Raw genomic sequence first — 14774 nt, forward strand, 5'->3', positions numbered from 1 at the left:
TCCAGAGGCTGGGCCACATTGCTCTTGCCAGCAGCTGGCAGGACAAACTTCTACCAGCTTCCACTGGTCCACTCCAGGCTCACGAGCATCTGTTCCCTCTCTCCCTCGGAGAGCCGGCCCTGGCCCTGGCACGCCCCAAATGCTTGGTGCAAGGAAAGGGCCTACTAAAAGGCCAAGGGATGCCCTAAAGTAAGGGTGTTTTGAAATGTGGAGGACACACAGACACACACAGACGCCTGGAAAGTATGCCAAACACCATCTAAGGCACAACCCTGTTGTTTGAGTTCTGTCTTGTTCTAACCTCCTAGGTTATGCCTTGGGAAAGCCAAGGCAGAAGAAGACTGGAAACGTATGGGTAGGGAAAGACCCCTTCCCAACCACAAGATTTTCCATGGGAACAGCTTTCAACTGAAAGACGGGTGGATGGATGGATGGATGGATGGATGGATGGATGGATGGATAGCTGTGTGTGTGTGTGTGTGTGTGTGTGTGTGTGTGTGTGTGTGTCTGGGTGGATGATGAATAGATGGGAGGAGCCAATGAGGAGGTTAGGTCAGTCAAGAAACCCGAGTCCCAATGTCAGTCAACTCAACGGGCCACTGTTGCAGTCCAGCGCAGGGGCCTCTGGGGTGTTGGGGGACGGCTCGCCAAAGTTTAGGTACTGCCTCCTGGCGCTTGGCCCCAGACACTGGCTGTGCCAAGGGTGGTCTTGTGGCCGCCGGCCAGGGGTTTCTGGCAGGAGGGGAGGAGAGAGGAGGAGCAGAGCTGATGGGTGCTTTCAGGCCGCCATTCTCTGAGCAGGAGCTGACTAGGCAAGAGGCAGGGAGTGGCCATCCTAGTGCTCTCTTCCTAGTGCCCAAGCTCTCTGCCCCTTTGCTTTTCCTTTTCTCCTTCCTCCTCTTCCTCCTCCCCCATCTCCTGGTCCTTTGGATTGGGTTTGGTTTTGACTGAAGGTCTCAGTGGGTCTGTTGGCCGGACTGGATCTTGACGGCGGCACACCGTGGAGACCCAGTAGGGAGGGAAAGGGATCGGATCCTCCAGCCTCTGCCTGGACTCGTGCGTGCAGGGATCACAGGTGTGAGACAGCCGCCCACCCGCTCCCCCTTTCTCTCCTTGGCGACTCTCTCTCTGCCTGTCTCTCAGTCCCTGTGTGCCCTTCTCTGCCCGTCTGTCTGTCTGTCGCCCTCCCTCTGCTTTGCTTTCCTGTGTGTTTCCTGCCTTTCCTTGGCCTTCTGTTGACTTGTCTTGTGGAGACGGTCATCCCATCTCGCCCACGGTGTCCTCAGGCAAAGTCGGCGGTCACGGGTGAGCAGAAATGAATAGAGGGCTTCGGCCTAGACAGGCATGGCGCCAGGGACCGCCACGTCGGGTGGAGTAAGGTGCAGCAGGTGCGCTCCGGTGCAGACAGGGCTTGGAGCCTGCTGTTGAAAGTCCCTGCCTGCCCTGTGCCAGGGGTCTTGAGCCTTGGGCCACGCACGGGTCAGGTGTCCGGTGGAGAAGAAGGCCAGCGTTTCATTTGAGGGTCAGTCGCCAAGTGAAGGAAGAGCCAAGGAGGTCGCTGTGCAGCAGCAGCAGCAGCATTGCAGAGGGGCAAGAGCTTCTCCTGAACCTTCCCAAAGGTGGCTTGCGAAGTGGCTATGGAGAGCGGCGACAGAGCAGGGCCGGGGGAGCATCGAGTGGAGCCAGGCGCCAGCCTAGGGTGCTTGGTGGCCAAGAGTTGGGAGCAGAGTGGGCTCCCGGAGGGAGTGAATTCAGGGAGGCCAGCCAGAGCCCGGGTGGCGGGTTCCAGGCGGCGGGCGACAGGCGACCCGCGCGCGGCCGGCTGCCGGCGGCGGCGAGTGTCATTTCCCGTTTGGACCGCCAGGGGGTCAGGCGCGCGCCGGGGTCCCCGAGCGTCCCAGGCAGTGGGCGAGCGGGTGAGCGAGTGAGTGAGCGAGTGAGTGAGTGAAGAGGGTTCGAGGGGCGTAGGGCGTTGGGCTTTGTTGTTTCTGGCTGTCGGTGTGTGTTTGTAAGTGGTGTAGGGAGGCGCGTGTGCGTGTGTGAAGTGGAAGCGGCGAGTGTTGTGCTGTGTTGTGTTGTGTTGTGTTGTTGCGGAGTGTTAGTGAAGGGAGTGTGTGTGTGTGTGTGTGTGTGTTTGTGTTGTCGTGCGTGTTGCGAGGAGGCGGTGTGTTGTTTTGTGTGCGTGGTGGAGCGGGCGAGGGCGAGGGCGAGGGCGAGGGCGAGGGCGAGGGCGAGGGCGAGGGCGAGGGCGAGGGCGAGGGCGAGGGCGAGGGCGAGGGCGAGGGCGGGGCGAGGGCGAGGGCGAGGGCGAGGGCGAGGGCGAGGGCGAGGGCGAGGGCGAGGGCGAGGGCGAGGGTGAGGGTGGGTGAGCGGTGGTGTGTGGCGTGGAGGGAGCCAGCGAGTGAGCGAGCGAGCGGAGGAGGAGTGTGTCGTCATCGCTGGGTAGGTTGGAATAGGTCCGATTCGGGGCTGAGCTGTCGCCGGTAGTGGTGGCACACGCCGGTAGGATTTGCTGAAGGAGGCAGAGGCAGGAGGATCACGAGTTCGAGGCCAGCCTGGGCTACACAGTTTTTTTTCCCCTTCCTCCCGCTTCCACGCTCCCCACGCCGCCCTCCTTTCTTGCCCACTCCTACGCACACCCCACGCACGCTGCACACCACACACAACGCCGCAACAACACGACAACAACGCTACCTACACCTCAGCAACTCCCACACACCCCACCTTCTACGCCACTAGCTGCCTGCAGCCTACTGCACACACAAAAACCACAACACCGATCCAAAACTCAATACCACCACACCCTCTCTTTACACCCCTCTCTTCACAGACACACACTCTTTTCACTTTCACACCCTCCCCTCACCTTTGCCTGCCTGCCTGCCTGCCTGCCTATGTTTCTTTGGACAAAATGAACACCTTCAAGGTCGGCTTTACTGCCAAGACGGGCCTGTCAACCTTGCCTTCCTTGTCTGCTTACTTCCCTCGGCCTGTCTCTCGGACGACTGACAGGCACACCAACCAACAGCAGGGACTTGGCAGAACCGGCCAGCCTGTCTACAAGGAAGCCCGCTCACCAAAAGAGAGCCCGACTCCACTGCAGCTCACAGGCATGGAGCTAGGTTGCCAACCTCTGGAGCGTTTGGTAGCTTTCGGGTAGCAAGCTCAACGCTGATGGCTGTCTGCTTCTATCCTCCTTTCTTTGTCTCCTTTCCTTCACAACACAACGGCTTTGGCTTGAACTCCCTGCTTGAACTTTCACTTCAGCCTGTCACCAAGACTTGTCCTTGGCGATGCTGAGGGGCGCTGAGGCAGGCGGACAGGCAGGCGAAGAAGCCCTTGGTGTGTCTCCTGCTCTGCACTAGCCTCGCTGCGGGTCCCTTGCTCTGTGTTCCTGCCCGCTGCCTGGCCTGGAGGAATCCTGGCAGTGGGAGGCTGGCAGGGGTTTGGGCGTGGGGCATGGGAGTGGCTGCGGGTGAGGTCTTAGCCGGCCAAAGACAGAGCCACCTGCCACCTACCCTCTGAACCAGGCCCATTCTTGCATGGTTCATCCTACTGTTCCTGGCCTGCATCATGAGGACTGCCTGGGTGGCCGGGCACGTGGGGGTGGGGGGCAGGGCAGCAGGCGTGGATGGCACCTGGTGTCACCCTTCTTGGACCAAGTTTATTTACTTCAGGGTGTGGCAGGGGCCAGGGGTGGGGAGGAGGCAGCAGAGGCCATTGCTGCTGGTGATGGATGGGTGGGTGGACGGATGGATGGACAGCTGGGTGGGTGTGAGGGTCAATGACCAGCTGATCGACACACCAAACCAGGAGGCTCGTGTCCGAGGAGAGGCCAGGGTCCTAATGCCTTTCCAGAAGTCCAGGCTCCTGGTCGTTGAGATCACAAGATCAGCACTCCTCCTCCTCTTCCTCCTCCTCCTCCTCCTCCTTCTCCTCCTCCTCTCCTTCCTTCTCCTCCTCCTCTTCCTCCTCCTCCTCCTGTTCCTTCTCCTCCTCCTCCTCCTGCTGCTGCTGCCTCTGCGACTGACCACACTCCAGCTCCTCTGGCTCCTGCGCATGCCCCTGCCTTCCTTTCCTTGGAAAGTCCCTTAGCATCACACCTAGGTCCCTCTTGTGGGACATGGAGGGTCCCAAGCGAGCCCTTTACTTCCCTCAGCTGGGCAGTTGTGCTGAGCTGAGCTGGCCTTCAGCAGGATGGGCAGGTGAAGGAGCGTTCCCCTCGCCCATAAGTGTGTCCTGGGTCCCGGCTAGCGGTGGCGGGCAACCTGTCTGTCGTCTGCAGAGGGGGTCTGCTCGCTGACGACGGAGTTGCCCCGGGTGCCCGAATCGCCCTTCTGCTAGGATGGACGGACGGACGGACGGACGGACGGACGGACGGACGGACGGACGGACGGACGTCTCCTTGGTCTCCGGGTCTCTTTCTCTTCCTGACTCGCCCAAGCAAAGCTGGGTGCTGGTCGTCTAGGGTGACCGCTGGAAGCCCGGTCTGGTCGGGTCTTCGACTCCGGCCGCGGGGCTGGCCTCGGCTCTTCGCCCCGCGGAGCGGAGGCGTCTCGCTGAGTGTGGAAGACACGTGGGCTGCTGAAACCAAAAGAGGCCTGCTTTCTCAAGGCCTCATGGAGCCTCGTCCTAGGCCCACTCCCTCTCCGGCTCCTGGGCTGCTCGGGCCCACTGCTCTTCTGCCGCTGCCCCTCTGCTCTCCTGCAGAGCTGTCGGGGTCAACAGGGCTGGGCCAACACCCTTTCTGCTCCCTGCCTTGGGGTCCTTTAGGCCCGATCTTCTTGCTCACGGATCCCTGCGTCCTCCCAACCTTGGCAGTCCTGTTGGATAGGTAGGAGATCCTCCATGCCTTTCTTGGCTCTTCTGCTTCTTGCCTCCTCCAGAGGCTGGGCCACATTGCTCTTGCCAGCAGCTGGCAGGACAAACTTCTACCAGCTTCCACTGGTCCACTCCAGGCTCACGAGCATCTGTTCCCTCTCTCCCTCGGAGAGCCGGCCCTGGCCCTGGCACGCCCCAAATGCTTGGTGCAAGGAAAGGGCCTACTAAAAGGCCAAGGGATGCCCTAAAGTAAGGGTGTTTTGAAATGTGGAGGACACACAGACACACACAGACGCCTGGAAAGTATGCCAAACACCATCTAAGGCACAACCCTGTTGTTTGAGTTCTGTCTTGTTCTAACCTCCTAGGTTATGCCTTGGGAAAGCCAAGGCAGAAGAAGACTGGAAACGTATGGGTAGGGAAAGACCCCTTCCCAACCACAAGATTTTCCATGGGAACAGCTTTCAACTGAAAGACGGGTGGATGGATGGATGGATGGATGGATGGATGGATGGATGGATAGCTGTGTGTGTGTGTGTGTGTGTGTGTGTGTGTGTGTGTGTGTGTCTGGGTGGATGATGAATAGATGGGAGGAGCCAATGAGGAGGTTAGGTCAGTCAAGAAACCCGAGTCCCAATGTCAGTCAACTCAACGGGCCACTGTTGCAGTCCAGCGCAGGGGCCTCTGGGGGTGTTGGGGGACGGCTCGCCAAAGTTTAGGTACTGCCTCCTGGCGCTTGGCCCCAGACACTGGCTGTGCCAAGGGTGGTCTTGTGGCCGCCGGCCAGGGGTTTCTGGCAGGAGGGGAGGAGAGAGGAGGAGCAGAGCTGATGGGTGCTTTCAGGCCGCCATTCTCTGAGCAGGAGCTGACTAGGCAAGAGGCAGGGAGTGGCCATCCTAGTGCTCTCTTCCTAGTGCCCAAGCTCTCTGCCCCTTTGCTTTTCCTTTTCTCCTTCCTCCTCTTCCTCCTCCCCCATCTCCTGGTCCTTTGGATTGGGTTTGGTTTTGACTGAAGGTCTCAGTGGGTCCTGTTGGCCGGACTGGATCTTGACGGCGGCACACCGTGGAGACCCAGTAGGGAGGGAAAGGGATCGGATCCTCCAGCCTCTGCCTGGACTCGTGCGTGCAGGGATCACAGGTGTGAGACAGCCGCCCACCCGCTCCCCCTTTCTCTCCTTGGCGACTCTCTCTCTGCCTGTCTCTCAGTCCCTGTGTGCCCTTCTCTGCCCGTCTGTCTGTCTGTCGCCCTCCCTCTGCCTTTGCTTTCCTGTGTGTTTCCTGCCTTTCCTTGGCCTTCTGTTGACTTGTCTTGTGGAGACGGTCATCCCATCTCGCCCACGGTGTCCTCAGGCAAAGTCGGCGGTCACGGGTGAGCAGAAATGAATAGAGGGCTTCGGCCTAGACAGGCATGGCGCCAGGGACGCCACGTCGGTTGGAGTAAGGTGCAGCAGGTGCGCTCCGGTGCAGACAGGGCTTGGAGCCTGCTGTTGAAAGTCCCTGCCTGCCCTGTGCCAGGGGTCTTGAGCCTTGGGCCACGCACGGGTCAGGTGTCCGGTGGAGAAGAAGGCCAGCGTTTCATTTGAGGGTCAGTCGCCAAGTGAAGGAAGAGCCAAGGAGGTCGCTGTGCAGCAGCAGCAGCAGCATTGCAGAGGGGCAAGAGCTTCTCCTGAACCTTCCCCAAAGGTGGCTTGCGAAGTGGCTATGGAGAGCGGCGACAGAGCAGGGCCGGGGGAGCATCGAGTGGAGCCAGGCGCCAGCCTAGGGTGCTTGGTGGCCAAGAGTTGGGAGCAGAGTGGGCTCCCGGAGGGAGTGAATTCAGGGAGGCCAGCCAGAGCCCGGGTGGCGGGTTCCAGGCGGCGGGCGACAGGCGACCCGCGCGCGGCCGGCTGCCGGCGGCGGCGAGTGTCATTTCCCGTTTGGACCGCCAGGGGTCAGGCGCGCGCCGGGGTCCCCGAGCGTCCCAGGCAGTGGGCGAGCGGGTGAGCGAGTGAGTGAGCGAGTGAGTGAGTGAAGAGGGTTCGAGGGGCGTAGGGCGTTGGGCTTTGTTGTTTCTGGCTGTCGGTGTGTGTTTGTAAGTGGTGTAGGGAGGCGCGTGTGCGTGTGTGAAGTGGAAGCGGCGAGTGTTGTGCTGTGTTGTGTTGTGTTGTGTTGTTGCGGAGTGTTAGTGAAGGGAGTGTGTGTGTGTGTGTGTGTGTGTTTGTGTTGTCGTGCGTGTTGCGAGGAGGCGGTGTGTTGTTTTGTGTGCGTGGTGGAGCGGGCGAGGGCGAGGCGAGGGCGAGGGCGAGGGCGAGGGCGAGGGCGAGGGCGAGGGCGAGGGCGAGGGCGAGGGCGAGGGCGAGGGCGAGGGCGAGGGCGAGGGCGAGGGCGAGGGCGAGGGCGAGGGCGAGGGCGAGGGTGAGGGTGGGTGAGCGGTGGTGTGTGGCGTGGAGGGAGCCAGCGAGTGAGCGAGCGAGCGGAGGAGGAGTGTGTCGTCATCGCTGGGTAGGTTGGAATAGGTCCGATTCGGGCTGAGCTGTCGCCGGTAGTGGTGGCACACGCCGGTAGGATTTGCTGAAGGAGGCAGAGGCAGGAGGATCACGAGTTCGAGGCCAGCCTGGGCTACACAGTTTTTTTTCCCCTTCCTCCCGCTTCCACGCTCCCCACGCCGCCCTCCTTTCTTGCCCACTCCTACGCACACCCCACCCACGCTGCACACCACACACAACGCCGCAACAACACGACAACAACGCTACCTACACCTCAGCAACTCCCACACACCCCACCTTCTACGCCACTAGCTGCCTGCAGCCTACTGCACACACAAAAACCACAACACCGATCCAAAACTCAATACCACCACACCCCTCTCTTTACACCCCTCTCTTCACAGACACACACTCTTTTCACTTTCACACCCTCCCCTCACCTTTGCCTGCCTGCCTGCCTGCCTGCCTATGTTTCTTTGGACAAAATGAACACCTTCAAGGTCGGCTTTACTGCCAAGACGGGCCTGTCAACCTTGCCTTCCTTGTCTGCTTACTTCCCTCGGCCTGTCTCTCGGACGACTGACAGGCACACCAACCAACAGCAGGGACTTGGCAGAACCGGCCAGCCTGTCTACAAGGAAGCCCGCTCACCAAAAGAGAGCCCGACTCCACTGCAGCTCACAGGCATGGAGCTAGGTTGCCAACCTCTGGAGCGTTTGGTAGCTTTCGGGTAGCAAGCTCAACGCTGATGGCTGTCTGCTTCTATCCTCCTTTCTTTGTCTCCTTTCCTTCACAACACAACGGCTTTGGCTTGAACTCCCTGCTTGAACTTTCACTTCAGCCTGTCACCAAGACTTGTCCTTGGCGATGCTGAGGGGCGCTGAGGCAGGCGGACAGGCAGGCGAAGAAGCCCTTGGTGTGTCTCCTGCTCTGCACTAGCCTCGCTGCGGGTCCCTTGCTCTGTGTTCCTGCCCGCTGCCTGGCCTGGAGGAATCCTGGCAGTGGGAGGCTGGCAGGGGTTTGGGCGTGGGGGCATGGGAGTGGCTGCGGGTGAGGTCTTAGCCGGCCAAAGACAGAGCCACCTGCCACCTACCCTCTGAACCAGGCCCATTCTTGCATGGTTCATCCTACTGTTCCTGGCCTGCATCATGAGGACTGCCTGGGTGGCCGGGCACGTGGGGGTGGGGGGCAGGGCAGCAGGCGTGGATGGCACCTGGTGTCACCCTTCTTGGACCAAGTTTATTTACTTCAGGGTGTGGCAGGGGCCAGGGGTGGGAGGAGGCAGCAGAGGCCATTGCTGCTGGTGATGGATGGGTGGGTGGACGGATGGATGGACAGCTGGGTGGGTGTGAGGGTCAATGACCAGCTGATCGACACACCAAACCAGGAGGCTCGTGTCCGAGGAGAGGCCAGGGTCCTAATGCCTTTCCAGAAGTCCAGGCTCCTGGTCGTTGAGATCACAAGATCAGCACTCCTCCTCCTCTTCCTCCTCCTCCTCCTCCTCCTTCTCCTCCTCCTCTCCTTCCTTCTCCTCCTCCTCTTCCTCCTCCTCCTCCTGTTCCTTCTCCTCCTCCTCCTCCTGCTGCTGCTGCCTCTGCGACTGACCACACTCCAGCTCCTCTGGCTCCTGCGCATGCCCCTGCCTTCCTTTCCTTGGAAAGTCCCTTAGCATCACACCTAGGTCCCTCTTGTGGGACATGGAGGGTCCCAAGCGAGCCCTTTACTTCCCTCAGCTGGGCAGTTGTGCTGAGCTGAGCTGGCCTTCAGCAGGATGGGCAGGTGAAGGAGCGTTCCCCTCGCCCATAAGTGTGTCCTGGGTCCCGGCTAGCGGTGGCGGGCAACCTGTCTGTCGTCTGCAGAGGGGGTCTGCTCGCTGACGACGGAGTTGCCCCGGGTGCCCGAATCGCCCTTCTGCTAGGATGGGACGGACGGACGGACGGACGGACGGACGGACGGACGGACGGACGGACGTCTCCTTGGTCTCCGGGTCTCTTTCTCTTCCTGACTCGCCCAAGCAAAGCTGGGTGCTGGTCGTCTAGGGTGACCGCTGGAAGCCCGGTCTGGTCGGGTCTTCGACTCCGGCCGCGGGCTGGCCTCGGCTCTTCGCCCCGCGGAGCGGAGGCGTCTCGCTGAGTGTGGAAGACACGTGGGCTGCTGAACCAAAAGAGGCCTGCTTTCTCAAGGCCTCATGGAGCCTCGTCCTAGGCCCACTCCCTCTCCGGCTCCTGGGCTGCTCGGGCCCACTGCTCTTCTGCCGCTGCCCCTCTGCTCTCCTGCAGAGCTGTCGGGGTCAACAGGGCTGGGCCAACACCCTTTCTGCTCCCTGCCTTGGGGTCCTTTAGGCCCGATCTTCTTGCTCACGGATCCCTGCGTCCTCCCAACCTTGGCAGTCCTGTTGGATAGGTAGGAGATCCTCCATGCCTTTCTTGGCTCTTCTGCTTCTTGCCTCCTCCAGAGGCTGGGCCACATTGCTCTTGCCAGCAGCTGGCAGGACAAACTTCTACCAGCTTCCACTGGTCCACTCCAGGCTCACGAGCATCTGTTCCCTCTCTCCCTCGGAGAGCCGGCCCTGGCCCTGGCACGCCCCAAATGCTTGGTGCAAGGAAAGGGCCTACTAAAAGGCCAAGGGATGCCCTAAAGTAAGGGTGTTTTGAAATGTGGAGGACACACAGACACACACAGACGCCTGGAAAGTATGCCAAACACCATCTAAGGCACAACCCTGTTGTTTGAGTTCTGTCTTGTTCTAACCTCCTAGGTTATGCCTTGGAAAGCCAAGGCAGAAGAAGACTGGAAACGTATGGGTAGGAAAGACCCCTTCCCAACCACAAGATTTTCCATGGGAACAGCTTTCAACTGAAAGACGGGTGGATGGATGGATGGTGATGGATGGATGGATGGATGGATAGCTGTGTGTGTGTGTGTGTGTGTGTGTGTGTGTGTGTGTGTGTGTCTGGGTGGATGATGAATAGATGGGAGGAGCCAATGAGGAGGTTAGGTCAGTCAAGAAACCCGAGTCCCAATGTCAGTCAACTCAACGGGCCACTGTTGCAGTCCAGCGCAGGGGCCTCTGGGGGTGTTGGGACGGCTCGCCAAAGTTTAGGTACTGCCTCCTGGCGCTTGGCCCCAGACACTGGCTGTGCCAAGGGTGGTCTTGTGGCCGCCGGCCAGGGGTTTCTGGCAGGAGGGGAGGAGAGAGGAGGAGCAGAGCTGATGGGTGCTTTCAGGCCGCCATTCTCTGAGCAGGAGCTGACTAGGCAAGAGGCAGGGAGTGGCCATCCTAGTGCTCTCTTCCTAGTGCCCCAGCTCTCTGCCCCCTTTGCTTTTCCTTTTCTCCTTCCTCCTCTTCCTCCTCCCCCATCTCCTGGTCCTTTGGATTGGGTTTGGTTTTGACTGAAGGTCTCAGTGGGTCCTGTTGGCCGGACTGGATCTTGACGGCGCACACCGTGGAGACCCAGTAGGGAGGGAAAGGGATCGGATCCTCCAGCCTCTGCTGGACTCGTGCGTGCAGGGATCACAGGTGTGAGACAGCCGCCCACCCGCTCCCCCTTTCTCTCCTTGGCGACTCTCTCTCTGCCTGTCTCTCAGTCCCTGTGTGCCCTTCTCTGCCCGTCTGTCTGTCTGTCGCCCTCCCTTGCCTTTGGTTTCCTGTGTGTTTCCTGCCTTTCCTTGGCCTTCTGTTGACTTGTCTTGTGGAGACGGTCATCCCATCTCGCCCACGGTGTCCTCAGGCAAAGTCGGCGGTCACGGGTGAGCAGAAATGAATAGAGGGCTTCGGCCTAGACAGGCATGGCGCCAGGGACGCCACGTCGGTTGGAGTAAGGTGCAGCAGGTGCGCTCCGGTGCAGACAGGGCTTGGAGCCTGCTGTTGAAAGTCCCTGCCTGCCCTGTGCCAGGGGTCTTGAGCCTTGGGCCACGCACGGGTCAGGTGTCCGGTGGAGAAGAAGGCCAGCGTTCATTTGAGGGTCAGTCGCCAAGTGAAGGAAGAGCCAAGGAGGTCGCTGTGCAGCAGCAGCAGCAGCATTGCAGAGGGGCAAGAGCTTCTCCTGAACCTTCCCCAAAGGTGGCTTGCGAAGTGGCTATGGAGAGCGGCGACAGAGCAGGCCGGGGGAGCATCGAGTGGAGCCAGGCGCCCAGCCTAGGGTGCTTGGTGGCCAAGAGTTGGGAGCAGAGTGGGCTCCCGGAGGGAGTGAATTCAGGGAGGCCAGCCAGAGCCCGGGTGGCGGGTTTCCAGGCGGCGGGCGACAGGCGACCCGCGCGCGGCCGGCTGCCGGCGGCGGCGAGTGTCATTTCCCCGTTTGGACCGCAGGGGTCAGGCGCGCGCCGGGGTCCCCGAGCGTCCAGGCAGTGGGCGAGCGGGTGAGCGAGTGAGTGAGCGAGTGAGTGAGTGAAGAGGGTTCGAGGGGCGTAGGGCGTTGGCTTTGTTGTTTCTGGCTGTCGGTGTGTGTTTGTAAGTGGTGTAGGGAGGCGCGTGTGCGTGGTGTGAAGTGGAAGCGGCGAGTGTTGTGCTGTGTTGTGTTGTGTTGTGTTGTTGCGGAGTGTTAGTGAAGGGAGTGTGTGTGTGTGTGTGTGTGTGTTTGTGTTGTCGTGCGTGTTGCGAGGAGGCGGTGTGTTGTTTTTGTGTGCGTGGTGGAGCGGGCGAGGGCGAGGCGAGGGCGAGGGCGAGGGCGAGGGCGAGGGCGAGGGGCGGGGCGAGGGCGAGGGCGAGGGCGAGGGCGAGGGCGAGGGCGAGGGCGAGGGCGAGGGCGAGGGCGAGGGCGAGGGCGAGGGTGAGGGTGGGTGAGCGGTGGTGTGTGTGCGTGGAGGGAGCCAGCGAGTGAGCGAGCGAGCGGAGGAGGAGTGTGTCGTCATCGCTGGGTAGGTTGGAATAGGTCCGATTCGGGCTGAGCTGTCGCCGGTAGTGGTGGCACACGCGGTAGGATTTGCTGAAGGAGGCAGAGGCAGGAGGATCACGAGTTCGAGGCCAGCCTGGGCTACACAGTTTTTTTCCCCTTCTCCCGCTTCCACGCTCCCCACGCCGCCTCCTTTCTTGCCCACTCCTACGCACACCCCACCCACGCTGCACACCACACACAACGCCGCAACAACACGACAACCACGCTACCTACACCTCAGCAACTCCCACACACCCCACCTTCTACGCCACTAGCTGCCTGCAGCCTACTGCACACACAAAAAACCACAACACCGATCCAAAACTCAATACCACCACACCCCTCTCTTTACACCCCTCTCTTCACAGACACACACTCTTTTCACTTTCACACCCTCCCCTCACCTTTGCCTGCCTGCCTGCCTGCCTGCCTATGTTTCTTTGGACAAAATGAACACCTTCAAGGTCGGCTTTACTGCCAGACGGGCCTGTCACCTTGCCTTCCTTGTCTGCTTACTTCCCTCGGCCTGTCTCTCGACGACTGACAGGCACACCAACCAACAGCAGGGACTGGCAGAACCGGCCAGCCTGTCTACAAGAAGCCCGCTCACCAAAAGAGAGCCCCGACTCCACTGCAGCTCACAGGCATGAGCTAGGTTGCCAACCTCTGGAGCGTTTGGTAGCTTTCGGGTAGCAAGCTCAACGCTGATGGCTGTCTGCTTCTATCCTCCTTTCTTTGTCTCCTTTCCTTCACAACACAACGGCTTTGGCTTGAACTCCCTGCTTGAACTTTCACTTCAGCCTGTCACCAAGACTTGTCCTTGGCGATGCTGAGGGGCGCTGAGGCAGGCGGACAGGCAGGCGAAGAAGCCCTTGGTGTGTCTCCTGCTCTGCACTAGCCTCGCTGCGGGTCCCTTGCTCTGTGTTCCTGCCCGCTGCCTGGCCTGGAGGAATCCTGGCAGTGGGAGGCTGGCAGGGGTTTGGGCGTGGGCATGGGAGTGGCTGCGGGTGAGGTCTTAGCCGGCCAAAGACAGAGCCACCTGCACCTACCCTCTGAACCAGGCCCATTCTTGCATGGTTCATCCTACTGTTCCTGGCCTGCATCATGAGGACTGCCTGGGTGGCCGGGCACGTTGGGGGTGGGGGCAGGGCAGCAGGCGTGGATGGCACCTGGTGTCACCCTTCTTGGACCAAGTTTATTTACTTCAGGGTGTGGCAGGGGCCAGGGGTGGGGAGGAGGCAGCAGAGGCCATTGCTGCTGGTGATGGATGGGTGGGTGGCCGGATGGATGGACAGCTGGGTGGGTGTGAGGGTCAATGACCAGCTGATCGACACACCAAACCAGGAGGCTCGTGTCCGAGGAGAGGCCCAGGGTCCTAATGCCTTTCCAGAAGTCCAGGCCTCCTGGTCAGTGAGATCACAAGATCAGCCCTCCTCCTCCTCTTCCTCCTCCTCTCCTCCTCCTTCTCCTCCTCCTCTTCCTCCTCCTCCTCCTGTTCCTTCTCCTCCTCCTCCCTCCTGCTGCTGCTGCCTCTGCGACTGACCACACTCCAGCTCCTCTGGCTCCTGCGCATGCCCCTGCCTTCCTTTCCTTGGGAAAGTCCCTTAGCATCACACCTAGGTCCCTCTTGTGGGACATGGAGGGTCCCAAGCGAGCCCTTTACTTCCCTCAGCTGGGCAGTTGTGCTGAGCCTGAGCTGGCCTTCAGCAGGATGGGCAGGTGAAGGAGCGTTCCCCTCGCCCATAAGTGTGTCCTGGGTCCCGGCTAGCGGTGGCGGGCAACCTGTCTGTCGTCTGCAGAGGGGGTCTGCTCGCTGACGACGAGTTGCCCCGGGTGCCCGAATCGCCCTTCTGCTAGGATGGACGGACGGACGGACGGACGGACGGACGGACGGACGGACGGACGTCTCCTTGGTCTCCGGGTCTCTTTCTCTTCCTGACTCGCCCAAGCAAAGCGGGGTGCTGGTCGTCTAGGGTGACCGCTGGAAGCCCGGTCTGGTCGGGTCTTCGACTCCGGCCGCGGGGCTGGCCTCGGCTCTTCGCCCCGCGGAGCGGAGGCGTCTCGCTGAGTGTGGAAGACACGTGGGGCTGCTGAAACCAAAAGAGGCCTGCTTTCTCAAGGCCTCATGGAGCCTCGTCCTAGGCCACTCCCTCTCCGGCTCCTGGGCTGCTCGGGCCCACTGCTCTTCTGCCGCTGCCCTCTGCTCTCCTGCAGAGCTGTCGGGGTCAACAGGGCTGGGCCAACACCCTTTCTGCTCCCTGCCTTGGGGTCTTTAGGCCCGATCTTCTTGCTCACGGATCCCTGCGTCCTCCCAACCTTGGCAGTCCTGTTGGATAGGTAGGAGATCCTCCATGCCTTTCTTGGCCTCTTCTGCTTCTTGCCTCCTCCAGAGGCTGGGCCACATTGCTCTTGCCAGCAGCTGCAGGACAAACTTCTACCAGCTTCCACTGGTCCACTCCAGGCTCACGAGCATCTGTTCCCTCTCTCCCTCGGAGAGCGGCGCCCTGGCCCTGGCACGCCCCAAATGCTTGGTGCAAGGAAAGGGCCTACTAAAAGGCCAAGGGATGCCCTAAAGTAAGGGTGTTTTGAAATGTGGAGGACACACCAGACACACA

Source organism: Acomys minous (assembly GCF_964271855.1).
Source record: "Acomys minous genome assembly, chromosome: 6".
Classification (NCBI taxonomy): Eukaryota; Metazoa; Chordata; class Mammalia; order Rodentia; family Muridae; genus Acomys; species Acomys minous.